Source organism: Macrotis lagotis, chromosome 4 (assembly GCF_037893015.1).
Source record: "Macrotis lagotis isolate mMagLag1 chromosome 4, bilby.v1.9.chrom.fasta, whole genome shotgun sequence".
Lineage (NCBI taxonomy): Eukaryota > Metazoa > Chordata > Mammalia > Peramelemorphia > Peramelidae > Macrotis > Macrotis lagotis.
The window spans coordinates 155,421,675-155,446,267 of NC_133661.1; the positions used below are offsets into that span (position 1 = coordinate 155,421,675).

Here is a 24,593-nt window from a genome sequence, read left to right on the forward strand (position 1 = left end):
GAGATTGAAGGATGAACAATAATGACAGATTAGAGAGGAATTTGGAATCTTATTTGTAATACAGACTCCTTTGACAAGTCTGGTGAAGCTTGTGTATCCCTTCTCAGAATAATGTCCTTAAATGCTTAAAATAAAGTATATAGGATCACAAAGGAAAACAATTATATCAAAATACTGCTATCAAAAATATTAATTAAAAAGTCCATGGATTCTAGGTTAATAGAGAATTAGGGAAAAGGGAGTTAAGGCAAGAATTATTTATGAAGGTGAAAATGCAGCTGCTTAGATAAGGGAGATGAGAGAGGATGTATTTATATATGTATACACTACCTTCCCCATTAGAATGTAAGATTTTTGAGAGTGGAATTAGTGATTTTTTTTTCAAGGCAATGGGGTTAAGTAACTTGTCCAAGGTTACACAGCTAGGTTATCATTAAGTATCTGAGGTTTTGAGGATTTGAATTCAGGTCCTTCTGACTCCAGGGCCAGTACTCTATCCACTATGCTACTAGCTGCCCCAGCCAGAGAAATTAGTATTTAATTCCTTATACAAATATCCTTTTTGGGTACATAATAGGTATTTAATGAATACTTTTTCAATGATTCATTAGAACTCAGGAGAGAGAGTAGGGTTGGATATATTGATCTTGGAATACTTTGCAGAGATGATCCTTAAACCCATGGGGAGAGATGAGGTCACCAAAGAAGAGTGTGTAATGAGAGATGAGAAGAGGGTTCAGCACAGACCCTTGACTGAGGGCAAAATAGCCCCTTCTCCAGTGTATGGAGAATTAAACAGTATACATTTCATTTCATCATGATATTCTTTGTTACTGAGTAGATCTAATATGGTATTTAATTCACCAAATGAATCTGCCTAGAGCTTAAGAATGCCTACTTTTGTTCTTGGGGAGAAGTAATATAATATAGTGAGCTGTTTTTAAAATGAGAAAGACCCAGACTGAAATCCTGACGTGGATACTCATGGACTGTAGGGCCCTGGGCAAGTCATTTAGCCTCTTAATACTGTGGCTTTTTATGACTAGAACTTGAATTTGCATTGGTAGAGGGAGTTTCTTTACTTGGGCAACTCTTTCTACCAATGCATTACATGCCATACCCTTTTAAGGGAGAAATAAATGTATCATTCTCTGCAGTCAAATAAAAATACAGCCCTTTCTCCCCCCCCCCCAAATTACTGAAGGGATAGGGCCAGACTTGTAAATTTCATATATAGAGAGAGATTTTATTTATAGGTATATGTACATATATAGGTATATGTGCATATATAAATATAGACATACACATATATGTTCATATGTGTGTGATTTCCTCAACTTGCAGTATAAACTCATCAAAGGAAGGAAGCAAAATGCATCACTTTTCTTCATCCCCCAAGGGGCTTAGGAAAGAACTCAGTACAGTGGACACTTGATAATTATGTGTTGAATAGAACTAAATTGTCAGTGGTCTGCCCAAGGAGTACAGGTGCCAGATTTTGCAAGTCACATTCTCCAAAGGAGCTGCCATACTTCACAGGGATCAGAATGGGAGATTTCGTGTTTCTGAATCACTACCTAGTCCTTTGGGGGTGATGGTGGGGGAGATGGGGGAAGGCTAGTCTGCCAAAGTCATTTGAGTCAGCCTCCAGCTCCAGGAATTTTAGCCAAACAGAAATGGCCCAGAACTCTGCTGCCTTCCTCCCCCTGTCAAAAGCAATACTGTTCTCCTTTTCCTGGTAGAAAAACTCACTCTGAGGTTCAATTTAAAGACAGGATTTAAGGAGTTCTCATGCTAAATACTTAATCCTCAACCCTGAATGGGAGGTTGAGGGAACAACCTCAGAAATACTAGTTGGATGGAAATAGAAGTTGGACAGGAGCCATTCGGAACAGCCCTCTCCTTTGATAGTTAAGGAAATTTAGGAATAGAGGGGTTAGTGACTTGCCTAAGGTCACACAGAGAGTCAGTGACAGAGTTAGGCTGCAATCCAGGTCCTCCGATTCTAGTCATCTACTGAACATCATGGGAGGTGGAACAACTAAGCTACCTAGAGGTGGCTAGGTAGATCAGTGGAGAGATTTCTGGACCTGGAGTCAGGAAGACCTCAGTTTCCTCAGCATGTAAAATGAGGATAATAAAAGGACCACCTCCCAGAGTTGTTGAGAAGACCAGTTACATTATGAAAGGGTGGGAAGGAAATTCTGTCTTATTGGGTCATGGTCTAGGAAACAGAAGATCAATGGATTGAACTGCTGATCATTTTGTCCTATAGCCTAGTTTCTTAGTTTGTGAATCATGAACTTACATGCTGCATTTCGAACTTTTTATGTTCCACCCTTTCTATAGATACTCGAGCTTTACAACATGATAGGACCATATTTGGAGGACTGTCTCTCACATTTTTACAATCTTCCTCTCAGACTTTCTTGCCTCCCACTCCCCTTGCTTTTCTCATTAAACCACTGGGACTAGGGGTGGGAATCTTAATCCCCACATTTTGGGGGGGGGGAGATTGTAATAGTTTGAGCTCTGGGACTCTGTGGCCTGACTTTCTGACTCTACTTAAAGGGAATCATCTGCTAATACCCTCCAAGAACTCAGGTGGAAAATACCCAACTACCATCCTTAGTTTTGTTTATAAAATAATCAAAGTTAGATGTTCATTAATAATTGCCAGTCTTGTCCATGAGGCCAACTAATCATTCAAAACACCTTTATTAAATGAATACAATATGTTAAGAACCATGGTTAAAAAAGAATGAGTGCAAACAAGTCTGCCTTTGAGGAACTTCCATTTTAATGGGAAAAATAGTATGGCAATATTTTGAATATCCATTAAAAGTAGATAAAAAAAGCCCTAGCAGCCTGGGGAATGGGATAGAAGTCATGGACAACTGATGCATGGACACAAAGATGGTAAATGGAGTGTTATCTGTGAGGAATATCAGATAAACTAATGTTGTTACATGAATGAGGTGGAGTGTAAGGAGATTTTACCAATAGGAAGGGGCCAGGTTTGAAGAAATGATAAACAGAGGAGTTTATAGTTAATCCTGGGTGTCACAAGGAACCACTAGGCTATATGGAAGATGGGTTAGAGTGGGGAAAGAATTGAAGCAAAAAGGTCATATAGGAGATTATTGCAATGGCCCCAGTGAGAGGGATGAAGATCTGAGCTAGGACAGTGGTTGCATAAGCAATGAGGTGGGGTTACCTATGAGATATATTTTGGAGAAAGAAATGACAAATGAGAATTGATTGGATATGGAGACTGAGAATAAAGAATTGAGGATAAGCTCAAAGTTGTGGATCAAAGTGCCTGGAAGGATAGTAATAGAAAATTTCAGAAGATGGGTAGGTTTTGAGGGTAATATAATTTTGGTTTGGGATATGTTCAATTTGAGATATTCATATATCAGAAATATCCAATATTCAGTTTTATAATGTGATATTAGAGCACAGGCAAGAGGCTCGGGATGGGAACATCTTGGTGGCACAATACATAGAATGCTGGCCTTGTAGACAGGAAGATTTGAGTTCAAATCCAGATTTAGATATTTACTACGTGACCCTGGGTAAATTACTTAATCTCTGTGAGCCTTAATTTCTTCATCTGTAAAATGAGGATAATAATAGTACATACCTCCTGGGGTTATTGCCAGGATCAGATGATATAATAATCAAAAAGTACTTAGATCAGGGCCTCGGACCTAGTAGGCACTTAATAATCATTAACTATTTGTATACTTAGATCTGGGGATGGCAGAAAAGGGTAGTCAATTTTTTCACAGAAAGGAACTGGGTGAATTTAGGGAGAAGAGAGAAGACTTGAATGCCCTTCATGTCTCCATGTGTCTGTCCTTTAAGGGCTTCTTTGGGATCTGACTGCCATTTTTAACACTGTTAGAAGAAGGAAGAGCTCTTAGCCAAGCCCACACTGATCAGATCTACAGACAACATCCTGATAATTCTGTAGCAGAGAGAGAGAGGAGGGAGAGCCATGGTTACTGCCTGGGTTTGTTTTAATGCCATATCCAGTATGGACCAGATGTGCCAGAAAATAAACAGCTGCTTAAAATGACCAGAGGCATTCAATGAGTTAGGAATGGCTATAGCTTCCAACCAAATCCTCTGGTGCCAGGCACCAGGCACAGCCAGTTTAGGCTAATTGAGCTCATTGAGCATAGATAGACTGTCAAATTTAAAGCTGGAAGGGACTTACAAATCATTCTCTTGCTGAGGACTCGGAACCACCTATTTTTTTCCTCAACTGGTATTTTCATTCTGTAAATATAAAACAAGAGAATTAGCCTAGGTGGTAACTGAGGTCCAGGAGGCATGCTGGGGCCAACTCATACTGGAGCTGATTGTTAAATTTTCATTAAGAACATTTACACCTTTGAAATTAATACACTTTACAAGTCAGGGTTGAATTTCTTATCTTGTTGATCGTCTAGACTTTAAAAAAACGTTAATAGAGCAGATTAAAGTGAAGCATGCCCCATATACATTTCCTCCCTCCCCGGAAAACAGGTTGTTAAAATTTACCAGCACATTCTTTCTAAGATTAGGACTCTTTCTATCTCTAAATCAAGGCTTCTTAAGCCGAGGACTGTGAACTCTTTAAAATTATATTTTGAGGGGGTGACTAAGTGGTGCAGTGGATAGAGCACCAGCCCTGGAGTCAAGAGTACCTGAGTTCAAATCCGAACTAAGACACTTAATAATTATCTAGCCATGCGACCTTGGGCAAGTCACTTAACCCCATTGCCTTGAAAAAACCTAAATAAAACAAAATTATATTTTTAGATTTCTATTTCAATATAATTATATTCCTTTGTAATCTTCAGTATCTAGGCATTAAAAATCTTTATCTGAAAAGAGCTCACCAGATTGCCAAAGGAATCCATAAAACCTCACCAAAAAATCTAAATCCTTGTTATACTCTAGGTGACTACCAATTTCCTGTCTCCTGACTACCCTTAATTTCATTAGATTAGGGAAATAAATTGGCCTCTTGAATAAAAAATAAGTAGGTGATAACTTATTCATCATTTGAGGAACTCAGTGAAACATCTTTCCCAGGGCCACAGTGGCTAAAGTTTTTACTATTAGAGCTTTATTCCTTTGGGTTCAACATTCCCCTTTCTTTGGGCCTTTATGTCTTTTTTTTTTGCAAGGCAATGGGGTTAAAGTGGCTTGCCCAAGGCCACACGGCTAGGTAATTATTAAGTGTCTGAGGCCGAATTTGAACTCAGGTACTCCTGACTCCAAGGCCAGTGCTCTGTCCACTGCACCACCTAGCTGCCCTCTTTATGTCTTCTAAAGGGTAAACACCTAGGTGGAGATTCCTGTAACACACTCAACACTTAAGCCAAAGTGAGTTCATTAGAAGCTTTTTACTCCTTCATAGGAAGAATCCTGGAGTTGGGTCAGAAATTCTATTTTTATCCCATTTATCATATATTTATGAAGTACCACGTACTATGGTTAAAAAGCTGAATGAAGTGCTAGTCAAACAAAGCAAAAACAAAGGACTCTTTCCCCTTTCAAAGGGGCCAGATAGGTAGGAAAGTAATTAGGGTGCCGGGCTTGGAGTCAGAAAGCCCTCTCTTCAAATTCAGTTGCAGATACTTAGGAGCTGTGTGACCCTGGGCAAGTCACTGTTTTGTGTTTGCCTCAGTTTTCTCATCTGTAAAGTGAGCTGGAGAAGGAAATGGCAAACTACTCTGTTAATCATTGCCTGTGGGACATTGATTGTGTCAATCATAAACAGATCACCTAATCTTTAAGGTCTCCTTCTGTTATTACATTTTACCATGCATTGCTACTGCATGAATTGTATAACCTAGTCTGGCCATGACTAAGGTCTGGCCTAGAGGTCAGATGGAAGCTGGAACCATTCTCTCAAGCCTTCCAAATATCTCTCTGGACAGGTGTCTTTTTTTTTTAAATTGGAATTCATAATAAAAACACTCAGAGCATCTACTTTCTCAAAGCTTTGTTATATAGCTCAAATATGATAATGGCTTTTTAACAGGATATCTCTAATAATGGGAAATTGGACTTGGAGTGATGAAGTTGCTTTGTTGTTCACTTGTTTCTGACTCTTTATGACTCTAATTAGGGTTTCCTTGGCAAAGATAATGGAGAGATTTGCCATTTCCTCCTCCCGCTCTTTTTACATAAAAGGAAACTGAGACCAACAGGGTTAAGTGACTTGTCCAGGGTCAACTAGCTAGTAAGTATCTGGAGGCCAGATTTTAACTCAGTTCTTCCAGATTCCAGGCTGGCCACTTTATCCACTGTGCAACCTAGGTGTGAGGAAGACCTTAGTTCAATTCTCATTTTAAATATTTATTAACTGTGTGACACTGAGTGAATCATGTAATCTTATCTCATTTAGCCTCAATTTCCTCATCTGTGAGATGAGGGAATTAGATTCATTGACCTCTGGGGTTCCAGCTAACCCCAAATCAATGATTTTATGGTCCTGGGTGACATGAGCTCTGAATAACATTAGGGTACCTTAGTAGGGCAATGAAAATGAACATTAAAAGGAGATATGTGGAAAGGATTAAATGAACAGGATGGGGCTTCAGAGGTCATCTTGTCTAAATCTCTTTTTATGCATGAGGAAACTCAGGATCCCAGAGGTAAGGGACTTAGCCAGAATCAAACAGGTGGTATCTTAGGTTTAATTTGAACTCAGATTTTTTGTTTCTAGAACCTTACAAGACAAATTTTGCAACTTCACCTTCTTGCTAAGGGCAGACTGGATACAGAGGGAGTGGTTTAAAATCCCAAGCTCCAGGGCCCACCAGACTAGAGCCTTATCATTGATCTTTCCAAGAGTTCTCAATAGACATAATGGCTGTCAAATTTCCCTGGCTCTGTGTGCCCATTCCAAACCCATGATGGCATTGGAGCCTTTTTATGACATTTCCTGCAAATTATTTATCCAGCTCAATTAAAATTGCTAGGCAAGCAGGGCGCTAACTTTTGTTCCTTGTGAACTTGTAGGCTTCATTTGTCAAAGCCTGAATCCAAGAGAAATATTATTTTGTTTTGGATCTGCGTTCTGGCATGGGGCAAGATGCATGGTCCCTGTTTTAAAGACAATATTCCATGCAGAGTAACACCTTTCCCCTTAAGTAATCCTGGAGATGTATGTTCACATTCCTCAGTAGAGCCCTTACTTGTTGTTTTATGTAGGAACTGAGATACATCAGCCAAGCAGTGCCCCTGGAGAGCTCCAAGTTTGTTCACACATGGGAAGGAGGGACTGACATGAAGGGAGAGGCTCTGGACAAGACTGACCACCCTCCAGGCTTGACAGCATTAGGGAGGAGGCAAACAGTGGTAGTCTGGGGTTGCTAAAGGCCTTCTTGGAATTACCCCAGCTATTGAATGTCCTTTTGACTCCTGAGGCCTGGAATGAGGATGGTGGCACATTTATACCATTCCAAGGTAGCCCTTGTCTCTAGTCAGCCTGGTCTCCATTTATCTCCCAAGTTGTTACTAGGGTAGTGTAACTAAAGCTTGATCACAGAGTGAGAAATTTAGAGGGAACAACAGGACCAACTCAGGGCATAGTTCCTTCTCTGTCTACCTGCTCTCTCCTTTCATCCCAGGCTGAGCTTTTGTTTTTCCTGTGGAGAAAACTTGAGAATGCTTTCTACCTATTTCTTATCTGTAACCACTTATGGAAGCTACATAAATTGTTAGTTGTAGCTCTGCATTCTACATGTACAATATTTCCTTATTCCTTGGATGATGCTACTTCCTCTGCTTTGAATGCCCTCCCTCGATCTAGCTAAGTCCTCTTCATTTCTCAAGGTCCAGTTCAAATCTCATCTTTTCAATGCAGCAGACTACCTCTGGCCCTTTATGTTCTCTCCCTTTCCTTAATAGCGATTTTATATATAACAGCTATAATATACCATTTAGCACTTGATTGCATGCCATTTCATATTCTCTTTCAGTTTTGTGAATAATAACTGTTCTCTTTGTGCCAAAAAAAAAAAAATCCAAAGGCGCCTAAAGTCAGAATGATGCTTTCATTTACTGCTGTTCATTATTGTCACCACCATTCCAGTGGTCTAAAAAAGAGTTTTTTGTTCTGATTCTTTTTTCACAACATGACTAATTTGGAAATATGTACAACATGATATATATATATATGTATATATATATATATATATATATTTAAGATTACTTGGTAATAATAATAAGTTTGTCCTTCCTTCTTTTTTTTTCCAAGGCATTGGGATTAAATGATTTGTCCAAGGTCACACAGCTAGGCAATTATTAAATATCTGAGGCTGGATTTGAACTCAGGTCCTCTTGACTCCCACATCAGTGCTTGTTGTTACATAATTTTTAGTCAAGTCTGCCTCTTTGTGATCCTCTTTGGGGTTATCTTGGTGAAGATACTATAGTGGTTTGCCATTTTCTTCTCCAACTCATTTTATAGATGAGGAAACTGAGGAAAACTGGTGAAGTGACTTACTCAGGATAACTTGTCTGAGGAGAAATTTGAACTTAGAAATTTGAGTGTTTGTGACTCCAGGCCTGGCTCTCCATTTACTGTGCTACCTAACTGCTCCCTGGGGACCATAACTGATATTTGCATATCCTGAGAAAGAGTAAGCATTCATTAAGCATCTCCTATGTGCGCTGAGGGATGGAAAAGACAATAAATGAAAAAGTTCTTATTTTCAAGAAGCTTATATTCTTTTTTAAAAAATTATTTATTTTTCCAATTTATGAAAAGATAATTTTCAACATTTTTGCAAAGTTTTCTCTCTCCTACCCTTCCCTCCTCCCACTCTAAGATACCAAGTAATCTTTGGGCAGCTAGGTAGTGCAATGGATAGAGCATGAATCTTGAAGTCAGGAGGATGAGTGTTTGAATCTAGTCTTAGATACTTATTAGCTTGTGTGACCTTGAACAAGTCACTTAACCCTGATTGCCTCACATTCAGGGCCATCTCCAGTTATCCTGATGAAAATCTGACTATTGTACTCAGGTGACTTTGGAGGAGAAAGTGAGGCTGGTGATTTAACACAGTCCCCCTCATTCAAATCCAATTCATAGGCTTGCCACAGTATCACCTCCCTGATGTCATGGTCTTCTTCAAGAATGAAAGATAGGGATAGCTCATTGGTGCTGTGGCCCTAGAGTCAGGAGGGCCTGAGTTCAAATTCAGCCTCAGACACTTAATAATTATCTAGCTGTGTGACCTTGGGCAAGTCACCTAACCCCGTTGCCTTGAAAAAAAAAGAATGGAAAAACACACATTATTATTACTACTAAGTAATCTGATATAGATTATACTTGTACATTCATGTTATGTACATTTCCAAATTAGTCTTGTTGTGAAAGAAAAATCAGAACAAACAGAACAAAATCAGAACAAAAATCATGAGAAGGAAAAAGAAAAAAAAAATTAAAAGGTGAAAATAATATGCTTTGACCTGCATTCAGATTCCATAGTTTTTTCTCTGGTTGTGGACAGCATTTCCCATCATGATTCTTTTAGAACTGTCTTTGATCACTGAATTGCTGAGAAGAGTTAAGACCATCTTAGTTGATCATACAATGCTGCTGTTGAGTTATATAGTCTACTTCTGGTTCTGTTCACTTCACTCAGTATCAGTTCATGAAAGTCTTATGAGGTTTAAGAGGCTTACAATCCTAATGGGGGAGATGACAACAATAAAAATAAGTATATTCAGAATAAATACAATGAGGATAAGTAAGTTGTCAACTAAAATATAGTTTGAGAATGGCAGTGTTGACACATGCAACTGGACTTATCACAAAATAAATCTCTATGTGCTATGGATAGTGAATTTTCTGGCATTAAATATCATTGCATTTATTTTTTAAGAAGTCATCTGAAAGCTTACTTCATTTTCCCATGTGTGGCGTGATGCACAAGATGACTGCCTAGTTCACCTACTCCTGGTCTCAGTTCAGTTTGGCACCAGAACTAACTCCCTCCTTTTTCCTTTCTCATCTACATTTCAAATGCTCAACCAGCTGCTGAGAGTATATAAATTTTCCACAGTATGAGGAATCTCAGGATGTAAATTGTGTGTTAAAAAGCTAAGTTACAGAGAGAAGCTTAGCTATGGAATATTGTTTTGTCTGGCTTCCTAATTTTAACCTGATTCACTCCTAGCCAGCTAGGCTAGAGGTTTGCTATTCGGGTTTGTCCTTAAGAAAAACAACATCCTTTTCAAACAAATCACAGTGTCTGAATTCAGGTGACTTATAAACCATAACTTTCTTAAGGGAAGGAAGGAAACAAACATGCAAAATACCTACTGTGTAAAGTGCTTTTGAACATAATCATCTCATTTGATCCTCATAACAGGTCTGGGTATAGGTACTATAGTTATCCCTAATTTATAGTTGAGGAAACAGGCAGAATTTAAGTGACTTGCCCAAGGTCATTCAGCTAGTGAGTATTTGAGGCTGGATTTGAATTCAAGTCTTCTGTACTCCAAGTCCAACACTCTGTCCACTGTTACAAAACTTCCCCACTTCTACCCTCAACATGACTCTGGAATGGATGATGACATTTCACCTGTCTTCCAGCTTTATTAACAACAATAATCAGGGATTATGTGATTTTAAAAATCTTTCTACCCCAGTGGCACTTTGTACTTTCTCATATCAGATTTCCAAATTATTAAAATGATATTCTCGCTTAGATACCCACTTCATGCCTAGATCTCAGACAGATGCTCTCCTGAGTTCCTCCTGGATAAATTCTTTTTCTCCTCTTCTTCATCTCCATGTTTTTAGGCACCTCCATTCATTTCTCTCTGCTCATCTCCCTTCTCTGGTCACACTTCCTCCCTTTGGCCATTCTCAGTGCCAGAAGGCCTGTGCCATGGAGCCTAGAGGAGGAGAGTGGTGTTTATTGCCTGGGCTCACTTGAATGCCATGTGAGGGCAAACTAGATGTGTCAAAAAATAAACAACTGTTTAATATGTCTCATAACAATCAGAGGACTTAGGGCCCTTGGATCTTCCCAGAAGCTACTCTGAGTTCAAGCATCAGGCATAACCTGATTCATCTATCGGAGGGCAAGTCATTCCTTATTTCTAGGCTACTGAGATTCTTCTTGTCACTCAACAAACTAGGGATCTGGATTCAAATCCTGATTCCTTCTACTATCTGTATGACCTTGGTCAAGTCACTTAATCTCTTAAGGTCTCAGGTTCTTCTTTAAAATGAAAGGTTTAAACTCCTTTTTAGTTCTGGATCTAAAATCCTATGCTTCAATATAAATATCACACTCTAAACAACTATTCTGTCCTGTTAGTTTATAGCCTCTTATAAAATTATCATTAAAAGATTCCTTGTTTCTATTCAAATATATATTTGTCCTGCTCCTGATACATGTTGGCTATAGGACTGAGACAAGTCACAAACTATTTTTCAGTGACTATCACTCCTCCTCGCCCCCTCATCTCTAAAATGATAAAATAATATTTGTAAAGCACTTTGCAGTCTTAAAGTTTGCTTAGATGTTAACTATTATGAGCCTATAAATTACAGAGCAGCTGCTGTTCTACACTGGCTTCATTGAGAGCACCTTATACCTTGTCTTTATTACTATCTCTACTATGTTCTTGGCATAGGAAAAATCTTAGGTCTATCATTATCCACTATCCACTTTTTGAATGTCCCTGGGTGAATCACTCCGCCACTTAAGCGCTAAAATGTTGGCTTTGGAATGGATGACTGTCACCTGCCTTCCAGCTTTGTTAACAGCAGCAGAAACAACAACAATTTCACCTTCCTTCTAGCTTTAATAGCCTATAAATCTGGGGGAGTCTTCATCTTGCAGTAGGAAGTTGATGGATTTGTAGTCAGAAGATCTGTATTCTAATCCTGCCTCATCTATGAGCTATCCATGTGACCCTGGACAAGTCACTTATCCTTTCTACTTTCCTTTAATTCTAAAATAAAGGGGTTGGATTAAGGTTCTATTCTCTATATATTTACTTCAATATTTAAAGGAGAAATCATTATTTATTCCTGAATGGGTATGTATCACAATACTTTTGTACACAAAATTGTTATTAACAATCACACATGCCCTGTGACCTGAGTCTCCCTATACCTCCATGGTTTTTCTCTTTTACAAATAGCCTATGGTAACAGCTTCATATCATTAGTTTTCTTCTGCTGTATAATGGCAATATGGTGGAAGGAGGCTAGGATTCCAAGTGAACCTAATTCATCTTTCCACCTTACCCATATTCAGTCCCTCTGTCTGCTTTTTCTTTCTTTCTTTCTTTCTTTCTTTCTTTCTTTCTTTCTTTCTTTCTTTCTTTCTTTCTTTCTTTCTTTTTTCTTTCTTTCTTTCTTTCTTTCACTGTCTCTGTCTTATCTCTATTTCTGTCTGTCTGTCTGTCTCTCTCTCTCACCATATGGACATACATACATACATACATTTTAGTTAACCATCTTCAGGAATGTCTCAGGGTCACTCAGCTAGTAAGTGGCTGAGGTTGGATTTGACTCAGAATTATCTTTTTTATTGATAACCCCATACCCAACAAAATTCTTTACTTGGTAGTCAGGCAATGATGACCACCTCTATATTTAAACTGGTTCTTAGGAAAGACACACAGCATATCACTGGACTACCTCAGTGTATTGTACATTCCTAAAGGCAAGGACAGTATATCTTAATACAACATTCTGTATCCAATGGGTACTTAATAAGTGCTGGCTGATTGCACTTAAACTATTTTGGTGCAATGGATAGATCGCTGAACTTGAATGGGAAAAGTCTCACATGTACAAAAATATTTATGGTAGCTCTTTTGTAGTGACAAAGAATTGGAAATTGAGGAAATGCCCATCAACCAAAGAATGGCTGAACAAGTTTACATATATATATATATATGTATATATATAGATATAGATATAGATATATAGATATATATGCATATATATGTTATGTAATACCACTGTTATATAAGAAATCAAGAGTGGTTGAACTTTAGAGAAGCAGGGAAAGAATTACATGAATTGATGCTAAGTAAAGGGAGCAGATCCAAGAGAACATTGTACACCTTAAGAACAATATTGTGAATTGATCAACTATGATGGATGTGACTCCTTTCAGCAATTCAGAGATCAAGGACAACTCTGGGAGACCAGTTAAAGACAATGCCATCCACATACAGGGGGAGGGGGACACTTCTATCTCATAGTTTTCTTTCTTTTCTCTTAGTCCTAATTCCTCCTACATAAAATGACTAATGTGTAAATATATTAAACACAAATGTACATGTTCAACTTTTTACCAGACTGTTTGCTGCTTTGGAGAGGGGACAGGGGAAGGAGGGAGGTAGAAAAATGTGTAACATAAATTTGCAAGTAGTTGGATTTTGAAAAATTCCCATAACATGTAATTGGAAAAATAAAATAAAATAAAATATCAATAAAAAAGATAATTCTGAGTCAAATCCAACCTCAGCCACTTACTAGCTGAGTGACCCTGAGGAAGGCATTTAACCTCTCTTTGCTTCAGTTTCTGTATCTACAAAATCAGAATAATAGTAGTAAATAGGATCAAATAAGATAATTGTAAAGTATTCAATACAGTCCCTCACACATAACAAGATATTGTGTTAACTATTTAAACAACTTTAAAATGACAAAATAACAAGTTTTGCAAATACTCAAGTCAGAAATGTTTGTCTTTTAGAGACTTTTAGAGAATGCAACAATTTGGCATTAAAGAAATACAATACTTGTTAAGCAGATACTGTGCCCAGAGTGCTTTGAAGGATTCTAGGAGAGCTACAATAAGATTTCCCTACCATAATGAAGCTTGCACTCTATAAAGGATATACAAAACACACTAGAGATAGTCTAAATATACACTGTTACTTAAAAGGTCATGCATGAGAAAATCACAAAACAAAGGGTGGAGCCATCTAGCCAGCTGTCTCATAGTAACCAAGGAGGGACCCTTCACTTGTACCACTTTCAGTTCCTTGGAACTTCATTACTTCCATTTGTCCTTTTTGTCTGTTCTTCCACACTTACTACTATCATGTTCTTTCCAACTTGTATTAAGAACTTGTATTAAGGATGCAAAGTTTACTGTGGGAATCTATTGAGAATCTATTCCCACTACTACTGATATTCATTTCACCCTTTCTGACATGATCTCTGAATTGGTTGACACTTACCATCTCTTTGACTTGACTGTGGCTTGGCATTCTTTTTCTTCTCTGGGATACTGTTTGGACATCCTTCCCCCATCTTTCTCTCAACCCTAAGAACAATTCTATGATTGTCAATTGCCTTTATTGATCAACAGGTAAGTTTTGGCCAGCAAGGAATATAGACATATCTTCATTTGGGCCTCACTTCACTTAGGTCTCACAAAATGATCATCCTAGAGACCTGAAAGGGCTAATAAACCTTTATATGGAACAATTTATTTAATAATGACACCGTCAAAATAAACAACTTTGAAAACTATGAGTATGATTAACATGATAACCATAAATGATTCTAGACAACCAATGATAAGCCTCCAATTCACCTTCTGATGGATAGATGATGGATTTAGAGTTCAGAATGAGACATAATTTTATATATATATATATATATATATGTGTGTGTGTGTGTGTGTGTATAAATACATAAATTTAAATATATAGATATACATAGAGTGAGAAAGAGCCATTAAGAGAATACATTTTGCTTGACTTTTCATTTTATAAGATTTATTTTTATTTTTTCCAATGGAGTTGGAGGATAAGAGGGAGAAAAATGGATTTCTATTCATTAAAAATAATTTTAAAAAATTAAACTTAAATAATTTTTAAAAAATTAAAAGAACCACTGAGTCGGTGTTTGCCCTAAGGCCAGGAATACCTGGTCCACACTATGGATAGATACTATCAAAGTGCTTCCACATGTATAAAGATTAAGCAAGATACTGGTGAAGCAGAGCAAGTGACATTTTCCTATTTTGATTCCCAAGTGAGGAAGGAGAGGTTAAGTGATTTCATCAAAGGCTCATAATGGTAGAACCAAAACAATCCAGGTCCAGGATTTTATTTCACCATTGTAAAAGCTTTACTCTTCGGGGTCTTAAAAGACTTTTTCTATCCCGAAATGCAAATACTATGAGAAAATGGTAAACCTTATCAGCTAATTCCTTGGCCAAAGAATTACAAAAAACTATAGTTGGATGGGATAGAGGATGGTGGAGAAAAAGGGTTAGGAAAAAAGAAAGGGGTTGTGGTGGAAAAGGCTAGGACTAAAAAATCATTTAACTCAAATCCCTCATTTTATAAAGGAGAAATTACATAACCTGCCCAGGGTTGTACATCTAGTTAGTGATTGAAGTGGGATTAGAACTTGTATTTCCCTGTACAGAGAAATTTTAAATTGAGAGAAAAATAATTGAAGATAAAGCTTATACTAGGGATAAATAAAGTAGCAGCTACCTCAGACTTAGAAAAGTACAATAGAGAGATACTTTTTAATATGCTTTTTTAAAATAAATGAATATTTTAAATGAAGGGAAATTCCACTCTCCATGGTGCTTGGGGATTTTTGTGATAGTTCAGGTTTTGGTGTATACACATCCAGGCTATAAAACCTCTCCTGGGAAATGAGCACCATCACTTTATCCAGCTTCTTTTACAGAAGTGGGATACTGGAGAGGGAAGGCCAACTGGGGGAGGAAAGGATGGAAGACCTGACAGAGCAATGGGTAGGGTAGGAAAGGCCAACTTTGCAGAATTTTCAAATTTGCCTATGGTCAGACCTTCATAAATTTGTAGGATCATAAATCTAGAGTGGAAAGGGACCTTACAAGTCAACTGGAAGAAGATCTTAGAGGTGACAACATGACCTTTGAGGTGATTCTTCATTTTACAGTCGAGGAAATTGAGCTCTGAGAAATTGTCGTTTGCTTTTCTTTGGATCCTCAGCACTCTGTGAGGTCTTAGAGACTTTTTTCATCCTGCATATACAGGAAAACTTCAGAAATGCTTGTCCAAGTGTCTTATCCAAGGATGCCATAGATGAACTTGAATTTGAACCCAGGTCCTCTGATTCCAAATGCAAAATTCTTTCCAGTACACTCAGATGAAGGTAGCCACTGAGTTAAGTTAGTCTTGCCTTTCCTTTCCCCTTCCTTTTAAGATGGAATAAATAAGGCCTTCTCCATATATATATATATATATATATATATATATATATATATATATAATCTATACATTAATTCTTTTCAATCTCCAGACTGGTCCTTTGGAGAGGAATGTTCCAAAGTTTCAGCTTGAAATATTCAATTAATTCTTCTCTCTGTGGCTAAAAATCCCCTTGGCTGGGGTTTCCCTGAAAGCAGTAGATGCATAAGATTTTCCAACCCATAAGAACAGGGACTGTGGCAAACACCTCATTTCCACCCCCAGCACCAAAGGAGGGCAAAGGGTCAGAGCCGCTTTAGGGATGACGTCACCGACGTTACCATTAATCCCCTGTTGAATATTATCCAGGGGAGTCATTTTTAATGAGGCCCTAGGTTTGTCTTGTTTAAACTTGCACATACCTGCGCCTGGTGCTGAGGCCCAGCCCGCAGAAAAGAAAATAAGACAATTTGGCTTGGGTGCAGGAGGGAGAAATGCTAAGAGTCCTAAAGGTCCCTGCTTTTATCTCCCCATTTGCTTAGGAGCCCAGAATAAATAAGGAAAAGTGGAGATTGTTACATTAAGGCACCACCTTGGTCTCATGCAAACCTGCTGGGCCAAGTCACTCTTCAAAGCCAGATGCTGTGTCCCATTTCAGAGAGAAAGGCCAGAGGGCCCTGAAACCCTGAGAGGCCCTCCCCACCCCCCCACTGGCTCCCTATTTATAGAATATTGAGGTTTTTTTTTAGTACTGGAAGAAATCTTTGGAACCAATTAGTCCAACCCTTACATTTTACTGTTAAAGAAACTGAGGCCCAGAAATGATTTGCCTAAGGTCAGGAAACCAGATTACATTTCTACCATCTCTCAAATACAGTGACATTTGGAACAGGGATCATTGGACTAAGAATGAGGAGATGTGGGTTACTAACAAGCTACCAAGAAGCAGTTCCCTCTGGTATTAACTAGTTGTGTGACCTTAAGGCAAAACATTTCCTTTTTTTGGGGCCTCAGTTTCCTCAACTGTAAAATGAATTGACTTCTTTAAAGCTCTGATTTTTAAAAAGTTATTGGTTTCTGTGCAGGTATATGGTTTAGTGCCCCAAATAGAGCATTTATTAGGTGCTTACTATGTGCTAGTATGCTAAGCACTGGCTTATATGAAGGAAGAAAAGAAGGAAGTCTTTGCGCTCCAAAAGCTTATATTCTCAGAGGGTAGTACAACAAACATCCAAGGGCCCAAATTGGGGGCAGAAGTCAAATTTCAGAGGAGAGGGGAATGAATGTGAGGGGTGACCAAAGCTCTGGCATAGTTTGGTCATGGAAATGTCTGATTTAGGGCAAGAGTCTATCAGAGTTTATAGAGATCCAAGGCTCTTATAGGTGAATTTTTTCACCAGTTCCCTCATTTGTAAAATGAGAGGGTTGGATTAGATGATTCCCTTCTAGATCCATGATTCCATGATGTACTTCTTCCCCATCATCTTGCTAACCACCCTCCCTTCCCTGCTTTCCTCCCCTTACCCATATGGTAGCTTCCTCCAGGGAAAGGTGTGGTCTTTTAGGTGCTTCTGTGAGGATTAACTGGTTAAATTGCTTCCATCAGGCTCAGTAGAGGGAAAAAAAAATTCTGTTTGGAAAAACTAGGCTGAGGGGTCTGGAAGACAAGTCGGTAATATTCATTGAAACCCAACCCTTCTCACCGGGGGTGAAGCCATCCGGAACAGCAGCTGTTTGGGTTTCTTGCCATATGTCACAGTCATATATACAACTGTGGCACCAAATGTAAACTCAACTTCTTTACTTGTTGTGGAAGCTACTTAAATTTTTTTTTTTTTTGAGCTTTGCTACTAGCTCAGATTTTCTGTGCAGGATGTTGTAGTGGAAAGAATCTGTAGGGAGAAGAACAGGGTTCAGATCATGGCTCTGCTATGTTGTGTGATGTTGGTCAATCTCTCTAAGTCTTAGTTTCTTCATCTGCCAAATGAAGGGGTTGGACTAGATGATTGCTAAAATCCCTTCCCACTTTTAGTTCTATGAGTCTATGAGCTCATGATTTCCCTTCCCTCTCTATCTCATCTTCCTAACTTCTGTCTACTTTATTTTGTTGTTGTTCAGATGTGTCTGACTCTTCTGATCCCATTTGGGGTTTCCTTGGCAAAAAGCTTGTAGTAGCTCATTTTACAAATGAGGAAACTGAGGCAAACAGAGTTAAGTAACTTGCTCAGTTAACTCAACCAGTGTGTGTGACTAGCTCAGATATAGTCTTCATTATGAATATTTCCTTACTTATTGTAGTCCATAGTGATCTATTTTTTTCTTTGAATTCCTACAGTATTTAGTATCTGTAACATATGTTTGACCTGCCTTTAAGAAATCTCTAAATATATGCCACCACCCTAGTCTAGGCCTTCATTACCTCATAGCTGGATTATTGCAATAGCCTCTGGTGGGGCTACTTGCCACAAGCCTCTCCCCATTCCAATACATCTTCCATTCAGAAAATAAAGTGATCTTCCTAAAGCACAGGCTTGACTATCATCTATGGAGCTTTTCCATCTCTTTATGAAGTATAGTGTCAATGAATTCCAATGGCTTTCTATTGCCTCCAGGAACAAATGCATAATTCTTTGGCATTCAAAACCCTTCATAACCTAGTCCCCTTCTAATTTTCTATATATCTTATTTCGCTACATGCACTCTGATCTAGTGATACTGGTGGCCTGGCTGGAACAGCTAAGAATGACACTCCATTTCTGGCTCCTGGTATCCTCTCTGGCTATCCCCATGCCTGCAATGCTGGCTCTCATTCTCTCTGCCTACTGATCTTCCAGGTTTCCTTTCAGTCCCAACTAAAATCTTACCTTTCACAGGAAGTCTTTCCCAACCCCTCTTAATATGTAAGTACCTTCCTTCTGTTAATTATTTCCTATTTATCCTGTATAGAGCTTGCTTTGTATATATATCTATTTGCATGTTGTCATCCCTACTAGATTGGTAAACTCCTTGAGGGCAAGGATTGTCTTTTACCTCTTTTTGTATACTTTATGCTTAGCATGTGCCTGACTCTTAATAGGAGCTTAATAAATATTGACTGATTGTATCTTATATATGAAAGCTTGGGACAGAAAATTCTATCTCTAGGGAACAGATCCTAGAAGTTTAAAAATAGACAATGTCTGCTAGTTCTACTTAGCTGACTGCCTGTTCAGTGTTCCAAAAAGAACTTAGCTCCTGGGGATGAGGACTCTCTTTTTAGAGAGGAAGAACCTCAAGTTAACCAAGGTCCTGAGGACTGACAGATTTTCTTTACAAGAGACAAAAAGTAGTTAAGGATTTTTCCCTTAGTCTGATGACTAGATATATGAGGGTGTTGCCTTTCTATAAGAGTTAAAGCTTAATCCTTTGGCCTCTAAGCAAAAAAGACAAATGGCAGAACCCAGTCATCCTTTTATCTGAGAAGATGTAGGGAACACCTCTGTTGAGGACTCCAGATGAAGTCAGGAGGAAGAAATACCTTTTATAACCTCCGGCCCAATGGGGACAACAAAAAATAACCCTGGAATTTGTCAAGCAATGACCAAGGGGGCTCAGTAGGGAGGGATGTCTGACAGACTCTGGTAACATCAATTCATCAGTATGCATATATTAAACCATTCCTGTGCTAGGCATAGAAATACAAAGAAGGAAACAATCCCTGTTCTCAAGAAGCTTACATTCTAATAGGGGAGAGATAGAGATATAGGTGTAGATACATAAACATAAATGTGTATTTATATATATCCACATCCATTCAATTTATTATTTGTTATTATTGTTTCTCTTTTGCTTCAGAAGAAGATCAATGACATTATCAGTGATGTCTTGGTTTGTTCATGAATTAGGTTTAAATGAGACAGAGCTACACAGACATCACCCCACTCTGTCTTCCTGAGTCATCCAAGTCCAGTGGCAGGACAAAAGTTAACATGATTGGCAGATGATCCAGGATGAAGTGGATGATGTTGGTCAACTTCTAAGCTTTCCATAATGCCTGCATCAATTGCCTTTGTGGCCATTAGAACAAAGTATTGTCATCTGCTCATTCCACAGAGGGAATTCTTCACATGCTTGGTTGGGGTAGACATCTCTATTGGTCAAAATAGTTTTCTGGGGTGTTGCCCCTGTATATTCAACAACTTCTTGTAATCACAGGTGAGAATTGGGTGAAAGATGGTCACCAAAGGTAGATGAGCAAGCCTGAAAAGGGCTCAGCAAGTCCTCATATCAGAGGTGCTGTGTGTATGTGTGTGTGTGTGTGTGTGTATGCGCTATATATATGCACATATATATATATATATATATTATATATATAAATACACATAAGATAAATATAAATACATGGCAGTTTGGGATGGGTAGGGCATTAGTATTTGAGGAAATCAGGAAAGGTTTCATGTAGAAGGTAGTATTTGAACTGTGTCTTGAAGAGAGGGAATCCATGAAGCAGAGTTGAAGAGGGAATCCATTTTAGTCTGGAGGATCAGACAGTACAAACACACAGAGATTAAGATTTTCTGGTATTTATTTTGATGCTCTTTCTATATACTAGTTGAAGTACCAGGGCACCCTGAGGGAGGGACAGGAGACTCCATATGGCAGTCCAGTCCAATCACTACTGCTACCACCATCTGAACCACTTCCCACCTTATTGGACACAACTCTGAAACTCAGAGACTTGAGAATAGCAGTGCCCATCATCATCAAGGGGAGCAATCCCAGTAGAGAAGGGCACAATTTCCTTGTCACCAACAACATCAGTTGCTTATCCATTGCCACTGATGGCCAGGTAGACTCAAGACCTCTGGGAGCAGTTACACTACCACAGCCATCATCCTAGGTGGTGACCTTTGAGGAGATGTAACGTGGCAATTGCTTCTGTGGGAGCTAAAGTCACAGTTGCTGAAGACCCAGAAGAGAAAGTTTTGGTCACCAAAGTCCTTGGTACTAAACCATAGCTGAGTATCAGAAATAGGATTTTTATCAATAGAGATGGTATTAAAGAAGAGGCATGACCATATGCTTTGCTGCTGCTCCTAAGGACCACAGGACCTTTCCTTTTGACTTGAGGTGAAACTTCCTATATATCTGTGTTCTCAATTAGAAGATGAGCTCATTGAACAGGGATCATCTTCCTTTTCTATTCCTATCCCCAAGTGTTTTGTACACAGTAAGAACTTAATAAAAGGTTTTTTTCATTCATTCATTATTCACTATGCTGCATCTCTTTCTTGTCTTTACCGGTGAAAACTCTGGGATAATACCAAGAAATATATGGTTTAAATCAGGGTGTCTTTTGGCCTTTTCTGCCTTAAGGATTGACTGTTCTATGGCTGTCCTAGGCACTAAAAATGCAAGTATATGGGGCAAAGTTATAATGAACACTTTTAACTTTTCAAAAAGGAACTTCTTTTTGGGGAAAATTGCTTTTCTATCACTTTTATTTCTTTATATGTAAGAGATCTGGGGGTTAGTTTATCATTGCTCAGACTGGATTAAATTTGGAGGTGAAGAGAATGTATGATTAGAATGAGGAGGTGGAGGGTGGAACATGTGTACAGGCCAGTGTTATTCTTCCTTTGGGTAACCACTGTGGTGAAAAGGTGAGGGGGAGGAGGTGTTCACAGGTACCTGTAGTGGTCTAGGGTCTCATGGCATCCTAGAGCCCACATGTGGAGAACACATCTATAAAATGTGCATAGTGATAGCACTGACTTCACAGAGTTGGGAAGATGGAATAATATATATATATATATATATATATATATATATATAATTTATATATATATATAAAATAATTTATATATATATATTGCACTTTGGAAACCTCAAAGCATATTCTTCTTAATTATTTTTTACACCAGAACTAGAGGAATAAACAAGGAAGAACTAACCTAGAGCTTTTCTTCAGACATATGCCTACTGAGTTTATTTCCAGTTCCCCATGTAAAGAAGGGGTGACAGCCTTGTGGGACTACTACATAATCTCCAAGATCTCTCTCCCACCCCTAGTATTCTAGGCATGCTAAAAAAACAAAGGCATAAAACCTCTTATTTCATGGGAATAGATTAAAAACCACCTGGAGGAGGGAAGATGGAGGAGGGCCCCTCTGTTAATGGCTCTGCTGGGTGGTCTCCCTGGGCCAGGGGGTAGATAATGAACAATGAAGAAGAGCTGGAAACTCCGTCCTGAGGAATGTTAAGTACCAGGTCGGCATTCCAAACAGGAGCAGGGTTGGGCCTGGAATCCCCCCCATCCTTTTCCTTTCAAGCAAGACAGAACAGTTTAATGCTAATTATAAAGACCCTGGGCTTGGAGGATCTCAGAAGTCCCATTTCACAAATGGTGACAACCATTCCATCTGTCTATTTGGGTGACAATTTTCCCGATCCTTCTATTTCTGCTCTTTTTTTTGTTACCTTTCAAGGGAAAACATTCATGCTAAAAGGCCCAGTTGCCTTGCCCAGCTGGATAAGCTTGGTGGGGGTGCACAACTTACCTCCCATGGAGATATCAGGGTATGCCTGCTAGAAACTGCTGTTTGCTTCAGTCCCGATGCCCTCCATCTTAACCAGGTGTTCCCAATTACCTGCTCAGCCAAGGCGAGTCACCCAGGGACTTATTCCTACTACCATAGACATTCTATAAAAATCCTAAGGCCAAGTTAGTTTTGGGCTTGGACTCAGGTCCTGTTGCCTGTCTTTTTTTCTGAATCACTTGGGTTCCTCCTTTGATTTGCCCACCCTCTGTGATCCACTCTCCTGTTGATTTCCCTAGATTCTGGGAATTCTTGTGCCAAATTAGATCTTGGAATCAAAGAATTTCAGTGCTGGAAGGCCTCTATCTCCTTCAAAGGTCTTCTAGACAATCTATATTTGAATCAGAATCCTCTCTGATGTCCGTGGTAAGCAAACACTAAAGTTCAAAATTCTCAAGGGAGACAGTCAATTTTACTTTGGATAGCTCTAATTGTTATCAAGTTTTTTAGGCTAAATCTGGCTCTCTGTAGATTCATGCTGCTTTCTGAACAAGCAAATCTCTCCATCCTTCAAATGGCCCTTCAAATACTTGAAGACAGCTACTGTTCTTCTTAGGACTTTTCTTCTTCAGGGTAAACATCCTGAATTTCTTTGTGTATCTTGGTCTCTTGTCTTCTTGCCATCCTGGTCACCTTAATGTTCTCTAGTCTGTCAAATGTATCACCTAGTTTTGAATATCAGACTCCAAATGCAGAATAATAATGATAATGATAATAATAATAATAATAATAATAATAACAGCTAATATTTATTTAGTGTTTTGTATATGCCAGACACTATGCTAAACTCTTCATCAATATTCTCATTTAAGTCCCCACAACAGTTCTGGGAGATAGATACTAGTATTATCATAATTTCCATTTTACAGTTGAGGAAACTGAGACAGATGGAAGTTAAGTGATTTGCTCAGGATCACAAAGCTACTAAGTGTCTGAGAACCGATTTAAACTTGAATCCATCCTTATGGCAAGTCTGATACTCAATCCATCTGTGGCATAGAGCCCACTCAGAATTCTATGCCCTGGTTCTGAACATGAGGCCTCTCTTTGTAGCCTAGAATTATATTTGCTTTTCCGGCAGCTGTGTCCACTGTCGACTTGTGTTAAACTTGCAGTTCAGTAAAATGTCTTAATGGAATTCTGCCAACCCTGACTATCATATTGTAACCTGTTGCTTTGCTCTGGTAAACTCTAGATGTCTTTCCTGACCCCCCCCCCCCCCACCCACCCAATTCTTCTAGATTACTGACTGAAGAGTGCCCTCTCAGTCTGGGAAAGTTTTGCCTTTAGGTTCAGTCATGTCTCAGCCCTCCTGGTCTGTAGACTTTCCCTTCCTCTTTCTGTCTATGATCTTTAAATACCAAATTTAAGCAGCTGCCTCAAAGAAGTGCAAGCCAGGAGATATATGCTATTTTGTGACCCTTGCTTCCATATGTATGGGTTATCCTATATACTTAAGCAGACTGAAAATGAATTGTACCTCTGTGGATGTCTATTAGCAGCATGAATTAAGGCAAAGAAAGCAGGTTATACAGCACGACAGGAATGACTTCATCCCTGGGAAGTCACTTGAACTCTGCAATTCAAACCTTGGAAGAATTCTTACCTCTGAGACCCCTCCCTTTGACTGGATGGTTCCTTCTAGAATCTACCTGTATTTAAGAAGGATATGCAGGCCAGTCATCTTTTCTTACCAGGCTGCATCTGCACCTTGGACTTCTCAATTATATCCCCACAAGAAGGGTACCTCCCTTCTCCAGCACGTCTCATCTTCTTCTTATTTATTTATTTATTTATTGCAAGGCAGTGGGGTTAAGT

The 24,593-nt window shown here is 38.8% G+C and overlaps 1 long non-coding RNA gene across 1 annotated transcript in view; it reads left to right on the forward strand.

The window, feature by feature from the left end:
* Positions 1–18,973: 18,973 nt before the first annotated feature.
* Positions 18,974–24,593, forward strand: part of LOC141520066 (uncharacterized) — a 57,534-nt gene continuing 51,914 nt past the window's right edge. Inside the window, exon 1 of the long non-coding RNA XR_012477533.1 lies at positions 18,974–19,097. This is a non-coding gene — a long non-coding RNA (uncharacterized LOC141520066). The remainder of the gene's footprint in view (positions 19,098–24,593) is intronic.